This window comes from Lactuca serriola, chromosome 9, assembly GCF_051521515.1.
Source record: "Lactuca serriola cultivar US96UC23 chromosome 9, Lser_US96UC23_V15, whole genome shotgun sequence".
NCBI classification, from domain to species: Eukaryota; Viridiplantae; Streptophyta; class Magnoliopsida; order Asterales; family Asteraceae; genus Lactuca; species Lactuca serriola.
Genome location: NC_136416.1, coordinates 99,781,424 through 99,790,239, shown reverse-complemented (window position 1 = coordinate 99,790,239; position 8,816 = coordinate 99,781,424).

The following is an 8,816-nucleotide window of genomic DNA, read 5'->3' as shown; positions in this document are numbered from 1 at the left end:
CCCACAAGTACTATACAAATGTTATGCAAATGTTTCTGTAGTTGGATGGCATAAACTTGAATTTTGAAAATGAATTTTAATGAGTTATTATTTCATTTTAAAACATGTAATATTGTGGTTATTACATACATATAATAAGTCACGGTATCAATTTTCAAAAAATCACTTTTAAAGGTTTCATATATAGCTAGTTTATATCATTCGATGCAGTTCAATTTTAAAGTTAATATTTGATTATAAAAGTCATTTGAGTCCTCAAGGGGAGGCTTGGTAGTTGATAGAGAAGTCAAAGATCAAAGCTAAGAGCTCTCTATATGTATCCACCCAAAATAAGTCTCCAACCCACTAGAGGATGTTGGTTCTTCACTTGTATGGATATGTTCTTAAGCCCTTAAGTCTTATATTAAATAATACTTCAAAGGAGAACCAAATCCAATAGAAATACAAGAAAAAAGAAACAAAATAGGAAAGGAGAGGGCTACTATATGCTCTCAGCTTTTTGGTCTTCAAGAAGGTAAAACAAATCATGTAAACTGGCATTGTCTCTCATTACTCTTAGATTATATTAAATGAGATCAAACAAAGGACATTCTTTAAATCAATGTATCATGTAGTTACAAGAAACCATGAATAGGCAAGTAGAAGTCAAAGCATGCAAACTATGTACCATTGTATGTGGTGGACGGTTTGATGATTTGGAGAAAGGGTGGAGTGCCTGGCACTCCATATTATTAATATTATGTACACAAGTAGTTATAAGTCTACTATAGGTCCAATATTTTTGTACATAACATATTAATCATACTATATGACTAAAATGTAACTACTTATACTTTGTATTATTGTTTCTCCCAAAAACAATAATTTCCCAATTAAAATACAAGCGATGATTTAATTTATTAATAATCATATTAATTAATAAATAATCAGTAATTCCTTACTTGTTGTATGGTGTGACCATGTAGGTTCCTATTTTATTACCAAATATCATTTCATAATGATTCTTAAACATAAACAATCTGTTAGTCTACACAACCTTACGGGTCCAACTTTTCTCACCTTGGAAGCTACATCTCCTTTTTTTCTATCTTGTTGACACACTGTCAACGTATCTTATTACACTACACACTCTGCTCATACCTCCTCAAAATTCTTGACCCCTTTTCTAATGTTCCTTAGTCCATACATGCTAGCATGGCACATTATCTCTAATTTTATCTTAAGTGTCAATCAAGACTCTTGTTGCACCTCTTCTTTCTATCTTTTTATCTTTCTTGTTTCTATTCTAAACTACCTCTAGTCAATGCTATCTTCATAGCATCTAACAACATGGTGCAACCTCTACCCAAAAACTTTCCATATCATAATGGACTTTCTTTTCTCATTGCTACCTGCCCTCAAGCAATGTGAATCTACTCTTGTACTCGTCAATACACTCTTTGACCTTCAGGTCTTTCTAATATATACATTCTCTAACTTTCTTTTCCTTCTCTGAGCATACCAACCCTCTTATTTTCTATGTACATGATTGTTCTTTACCTCCTTTTCATTCTCATTCTTCCTCTATGCCTTCCAAATCTCTTACCATTTCCATAAAAATTGTCGCTTTCTTTCTACGTCTATCTCAACATCTTTAGGTATCTCTAAGGACACATGCTCTAATTATTTTCCACTTACTAGGACACATCATCTTTGGTACATATCTTTATCATGACAACCATGACACCATTCTCTTTACACATATTGCATCTCTTTACACAGAAAGCCATATTCTTATGTTATTTCACAAATTGACCATTTTTTCCTTCTCCATGACATACTAGACCCAAAAACTCACGGTTTGTCTATCTATTATTCTCAAACTCTAAGTTCTTTATATATATATATATATATATATATATATATATATATATATATATATATATATATATATATATTTTCGTGTACCTATCATCTCATAACACGGTTTATTACAAAACCCTTTCATAATATATCTCTTAGTCGTGTGCTACAACACTGACCATAACATACATGACCTAAGTGCTCATCACTAATAGTGGTACTAAACTCTTTGGTTCTTTTCATGTCCCATAGTTTAAGTCTAGGTGAGGCATACGGAACCTAATTCACTTAAACTATGGCTCTGATACCAATTGTAATGACCCGAACTTACCCCAATTAAATATTCTAGGGATTATCAAAGTTTCTATAAAATTTCAGAATTCTATAACTTAAAAAACTAATTTACATCCCAGGCAATATTTGGGTTTAGAATGAAATCATAACGAAAATTAAAGCAACAATGTACACTAAAGTAAAAACTAATTCTAAACCAAGTCCTTGCGCTCTTATTTCCTCTAGTATGGCGGTTAACACCTGAACCTGCAACACATGAAAGAATCAACAACATCAAACCAGAGTTCTGGTGAGTTATACTTTAATCTATTTTCATGTTATCATATTCGTCTTCTTATATTTCCCTTTTTATATATTCTAAAATTCTTTTAACTCTTTCTCACACTCTGTAATCTAATCTTTTTTTATCTTAGCTTAGTGTCACACCCCCGAACCAGGATGGCGGAAACGTCTGGGGGCGGTTGACATCATTGAGTAATATCATCGCAGTTGAATATAAATGATACATAGCAACCAAACATCATACAATAAAAATATAACAACATTCATTGTTTTACAAAGTGTATTTGTCTTTGAATTACACAAAATCACCAAAAACTATGATGTCTCAAAAAAATAGTAACATGCCCAGATCCGAGGCTCGAGTACCTGTTCACTGAGTTCTTGAGAATACAAGTCATTTTGAAAAGCATCAACATAGAATGTTGGTGAGTTCATAAGCATAGTTGTAGAAAATCTCCATATTATCTTTGTTCATATTAATTTGTAAAACTCCAGGAAATCCAATATTTTCTATAAGAAGTAGTTTATGAGTCTCGTTTCAAAATCATGTATAATTGCATGCGTGTTCCTTAGTCTTCCCTTGTTGATACTGGAAAGAGAGTGTTCCCAGAAAATGCTATTTTCTATATATAAAAGATGTTGTAGTCGTAAAGACCATAAGACCGAAGTTGTGAAATTATTTTACAAAATATACGGAACATGGTTTGGTATTTTGTAAAACAAACGGGTGTATATTAAACAAAATTCCAATGTCACTAGGACCCTTCTCAATGTGAGTCGTTATAACCATACATATATGACGAGAACGCCTGCCCTGATGTTTTTCAGCCGTCAGATACAGTTAAAATATTTGTCACCTTAGACTGGCTGATCTAACTGTAGCGAACAACACATGTGTGGGGTGTCAACCCCATATAGATCTATACACAAGTATCCCGCTCGCCCTCCATGGGACTCTGGTTATAAACACAGGACTTACAACGTACCTAAATAGGTACGGCGAAAACAAAACTAATCTCACAAGAGTCTTAATGGAATGTACGCGAGTTTTTCTCCCTTTGCTAAATAATACAAATAATGTATTCCTTGTGTAAAATTATGACATAATGTTCCAAGTTTCAAAACCCTTAAAATAGTAGCAACATAACATGATTGATTTACTAGCAACATTTATTTTAGAAAAATAACCTTGTAATGTAGGGTGTTTTGACATACCCAAAATTTTTATGGAGATCTTTGCACCCAAAATAATTGTCTTGTGGTGGCTAAAATATTTCCACTAGTTCCACTAAAATCTCATATAAATCCATGAAATTTCTCATGTCTCAAAGTTTGCACAAGTTATAGTGGTAAAAGTATTTTTAACCAAAAATTACCATTTTGGTGTAACTCATCATATATTTACCTAGTAGCTTAGTTTTATGTTTATAAAACAAAATAGATAGATTTATACAAGGATAACTTAGTTGTAACACCAAGAGGTTTGTGAAATCTCAAGTTTATGAAGTATTAACATGAAATAATATCATTTCAACACACATAAACACCTAACATCCAAATACATGCAATTATCCAAGGATTTAAACGAGTTTTGACTTGTATTTCCCCCCCCCCCAAAGAATGAAAACTTGAAAAGAGTGGGGTATGAAGCTCACCTTGGTTTAGCTTGTTGGATGATTTGAAGAGGTGTTAAGGAGTTTCGAAGTTCTAACACTTGAAGGGTTTGATAAACTCTTTGAACTTTAGAATATCCTATGAATATGTACACGTAATTTTATGTATAAATATAAATGAAATTTACAGAATATTGTGGAGAATCACTAGTCAAGAAAATGAGATACTTACAAGAATCTAGGAATTTCTTTGAAGGAATATGACTTGAAGCTTGAATAAGTTTGAGAGCACACTTAGGAGTTCACAGAATATGGATATGTGAAGTGGGATATGGTGAAGAGTAGTTTATGTTTCAAATAAGGAGGATAAGGGAGTGACTTGACACTTTCTTAGATTACTGGTGGACAAAGCTTTGTTATCTATGGTCAATATGTGTTTTACTGGGATGTGCATGGGAAATGGGGGATTACATCAAATCATAAAGTCAAACCCCCTTATCACTTTATGATTTAATATAATACTTTTATAGATATTAAATATTATTTTATGTAAATATGTTTTAAATATTCAAATATGGCATAAAATAGGGGTTTAAGGGGTCTAAGTTATGAAAAATATGAGTATGGTGGGATTCCCGATGTCAAAATACCTGAAAATGAAGAAAAGGTCCGAAATAGACAAAAATCCGGAGTGGAGTCTTGAATCTGCGAGGGTTCGAAGGGGTCAACAGATTCTGGAGTGCCTTCTTCCGAGATGCAAAGGGTCCAGGTGCAAGATGGCTCGGTGAAGTCTGCAGTTCCGGATCAGCAGGCGTCCGGAGCGAGATTGTACGGGTGAAGGAATTCTGAAGCCAAATCAGAAGATTCTGAAGTAGGAGGTGCTTCGGACCAAGAGGGTTCCGGACTAGGAAGTGAGGTTCCGAGCGTAAATAGTGTATTCTGGAATGAGCTTGTTCTTTTGAGTTTTCTCCTTCCGTTATGAGTTGTTTTCGACAAATGGGAGAGATTTGAGATACTTAGAGAGATTTAGGAGACATTTGAGATACAAAGAGAGATTTGGGAGCGATTAGAGATAGAAAGAGATATTTGGGAGAGATTTTATATACATAAAGAGATTTGGGAGAGAGAGTTATATACACTTTGTATTATAATTATAAAACATACACCATGAAACATAGTCTTAAACCTTAATGTATTAGTACAAGTCGAGTTGACTGGGTTGACTTGTTGACATTGTTTGACCTAGACTTGTCGTTTGTCACACTTAGTCAACTATTCTATCTCTTAACATACTATTTTATTCGAATCTTGCCTTCTCATCTCATACTCTTTCCTAGCCTCTTTTAATGTCACACCCCAAAACCGATAACGGCGGAATACGTTTCGGGGTGGAGGACGTCATGTATAGTATCATCACAATTGCATAATAGTAAAAACAAGAAACATACAACCATTGCATTACATAGTGAGTTTAATTACAAGTGTTTTTTGTAATGTTTAACAATCACCAAAAGTATTACAAAAATAAGAGATGGATCTTGTATGCTCCACCTTCTCCAAAATGCCACGCCTGAACCTGTCTATCTTTGACCTGAGGATACAAGTTGTTTTGAAAACGAATATCAGCATAAAGCTGGTGAGTTCATAAGAGTTTAGTGTGAGTTTTTGTATAAAAAGCATTAGAACCGATAGTATGAAAAGTTGTGATTTACATTCATAAGTAATAGAAAAACCTAGAAAATCCTATATTTTCCAGAAATACTTTGTAAGTGAAAACCTTTAAGAAACATGTAATTTTCATCATTGAAGAAAACATTCATTGTAACAGTATAATAGTGGGTTTCCAATAAGTAATGCAATATGGTAGGTTATGCCTGAAGTCTATGATAGTGGTGCAAACTTTCTTTAGTATTAAATACTTGTCTACTTCGGGATATTAACTTTAGCTTTTTGTTTAGTATTTTAGTGTGGTTATAGTGTATTTCAGGTATGTTATCGATAGTGTGAGTAATAGAGGATCCCATGACCTTCCCGGTCATACCCAGTGAAGTGAAGTAGCGGCATCCCTGGGCCTGTACGGCTCGGACTGAAGTTATCAGTCGGGATGTAATAGCGTCTGCCCCGTATAGATCTATACATATAGCGTCGTCTTCCTGCCAGAAGACTCTGGGCGTAGTGCGTAGCGAATAGAGTATCTCGTAGTGGGTTAGTGTGTTATCTCTTGATTAGTGTTTTCTCTTGTATTATAGCGTAGTAGTCTTTTGTATACTCGTAGTATGTTCTCATATTAGTATATAGTATCATTATAGAGTGTGTTATAGTGTGTAGAGTAGTAGCTATAGCGAGTAATAGTGGCCTTAAGTATACCTATTATAGTTAACTTAGTGCGTATGATTCTTGTTAATTTAGTGGTTTAAACATTTAATGAAATGAAAATAATCGTATCCAACACTAATATATATGATATATAAGTAAGAAATCAACGACAGTCGGACGGATACCAACTACCCTAAGCCCACAATCAAACAAGAACAGGAATTAAGGCGAGCTATCGGTCCTAAGTCGTTCAAGCCTTATTTATATAAATATATTGGTGTGGTTACATTTTATAAGGAATTTATTTAATAAAAATCTTGTTAAAAGGGAACATTTAGAAAATTGATCTTTTATCCGAAATGGTTTTGAAAACGAAAATCCTTTTTATAAAGCATAGAGGTAAATCACATGTGATTTGAACTATGGATAGTGAATCACATGTGATTAATTTCCGTAACATGAATAAATGACTTGTATGAATTTCCATAAACATGTATAATTGACTTGTATCCCCCCCTAAAACATATAAAACATTTGAAAGGTTCATTAAAGGGGTATGAACTCACCTGAAATCGCGTAAATCGGGTGAATCGGGTAAATCGGGTAAAAGTGTCGACTGAGCATTTTGTGCCAAATAAAGACTTGTGCACCTTTTAGGCTCCTAATGTCATATGAAATATGTATTTTACAACAAATTAATCATTTTATGCTTTTCATTAAAGTATTTGGGCGTTCTAGCATTAGTTCGGGGTTTTAGGGCCTAGAAGGGGTTCCCGGGAGTGGTACAAGGCCAAGAGGGGTTTACGGGGGAGTCCATGAGTTCACTCCCTTGGAGTTTACGGCCCAAAGGCCACTCCTTGGGAGTTTACGGCCGTAAGCCCCCAAGGCTTGGCCGTAAACTCATGTGCTCCTCCAAAATTGCAAGTTAAGGCCTTATTTCACTTCCCTAATTTACTAGCAAGTGTCTTGGACTAATTAGGAGGGTTAAAACCCTCATATTGTGACATTTTGGGGAGTTTACGGTCCAAAATTGTGCTTGGGCCTTAAACTCCATTAAGTCCCTCAAAATGTATGTTTAAATGGTACAACACACTTCCCTTCACCTTAGATAAATACTAGAAGGCCTTAGATGCAGTTTTGGGACATTTTGGCATAAAAATTGGGGAGTTTACGGCCCAAGTATAGCCTTGGCCGTAAAATCTTCTTTTGGCTTCAAAATGAGATGCTTAATGGTACAACACACTTCCCTTCACCTTAGATAAATACTAGAAGACTTTAGGTGAAGTTTTAGGGGCATCTTGGCATATTTATTGGGTGTTTACGGCCCAAGCTTAGACTTGGCCATAAACTCCTCTTTTTGCCTCTAAATGGTGTTGATTAATGTACTTAAACACTTCCTAGGGTCATAGCTAAATTCCTACATGCCCTAGATGAGTTTTTGGGACTTTTATCAAAGGTTTTTTGGTGTTTACGGCCTAAGCATAAGCTTGGGCTGTAAACTCCTTTTTAGGCTTCAAACCCTTATGTTTTAATGTCCAAAATCCCCTAGGTAAATCCCTTAATTAGTACCCAAGCTTAAAGGAAGGAAAAATGGGGCTTTTGGCAAAGTTTTAGGTGTTTACGGCCTAAGGGGCTTCTTAGGCCGTAAACTCCCTTTTGTTCCTTATATTCTATGATTTTTGGCCTCTAATTACAATGAAGTATGTTTAGAATAAGATAGGGAATAAATCCTTACGTTTGGAAGCTGGAATTCGCGGTTTTGGAGTCGGGTTCGGGTCTAGAGAGAGAAAGTAGTGAGAGAGAGTGAGTGTGTGGTAAAAGAGCTTAAATGTAGTGTCCATTTGCTTATAAATGTCTCGGGTATTGCACCCGATACCCGACTACCCGATGCTAAAGTTTAACGGGGTTAAAACTTTTTACCCGGGTGAAGTGGTTGAAAAGTAATATAACTCTATTTGGTTAAACGGGGTTAACACTTACAAGTTATAATTACTTAAGATAATGTTAGGACATATAAATAACTAGATATTTGTTCATTGGCGACTCCAAACTTTACGGAAAATAATATATAATGACGAATTCCGTTATTGAAGACGGGATTTTGTAACGGCAATAATTTGGGTTGTCACATCATCCCCCCGTTAGGGGAATTTCGTCCCAAAATTTAGAATTCAAACAGGTAAGTTATTACAATACTACTAAGCAAAGAGATGAGGATATTTGAGTTTCATTTGATCCTCGCGCTCCCAAGTGAATTCCGCTCCCCGCTTGGCGTTCCACCGAACCTTCACGATTGGGATGCGGCTTTTCTTCGTTCGTTTTACTTCCCAATCCATAATCTCCGTAGGCCCTTCCACGAAGTTGAGGCTCTCATTGACTTCAATTTCGTCGAGAGGGATCACGAGAGTCTCGTCGGACAAGCATTTCTTCAAGTTTGAGACGTGGAAGGTAGGGTGTATGTTGCTTAGT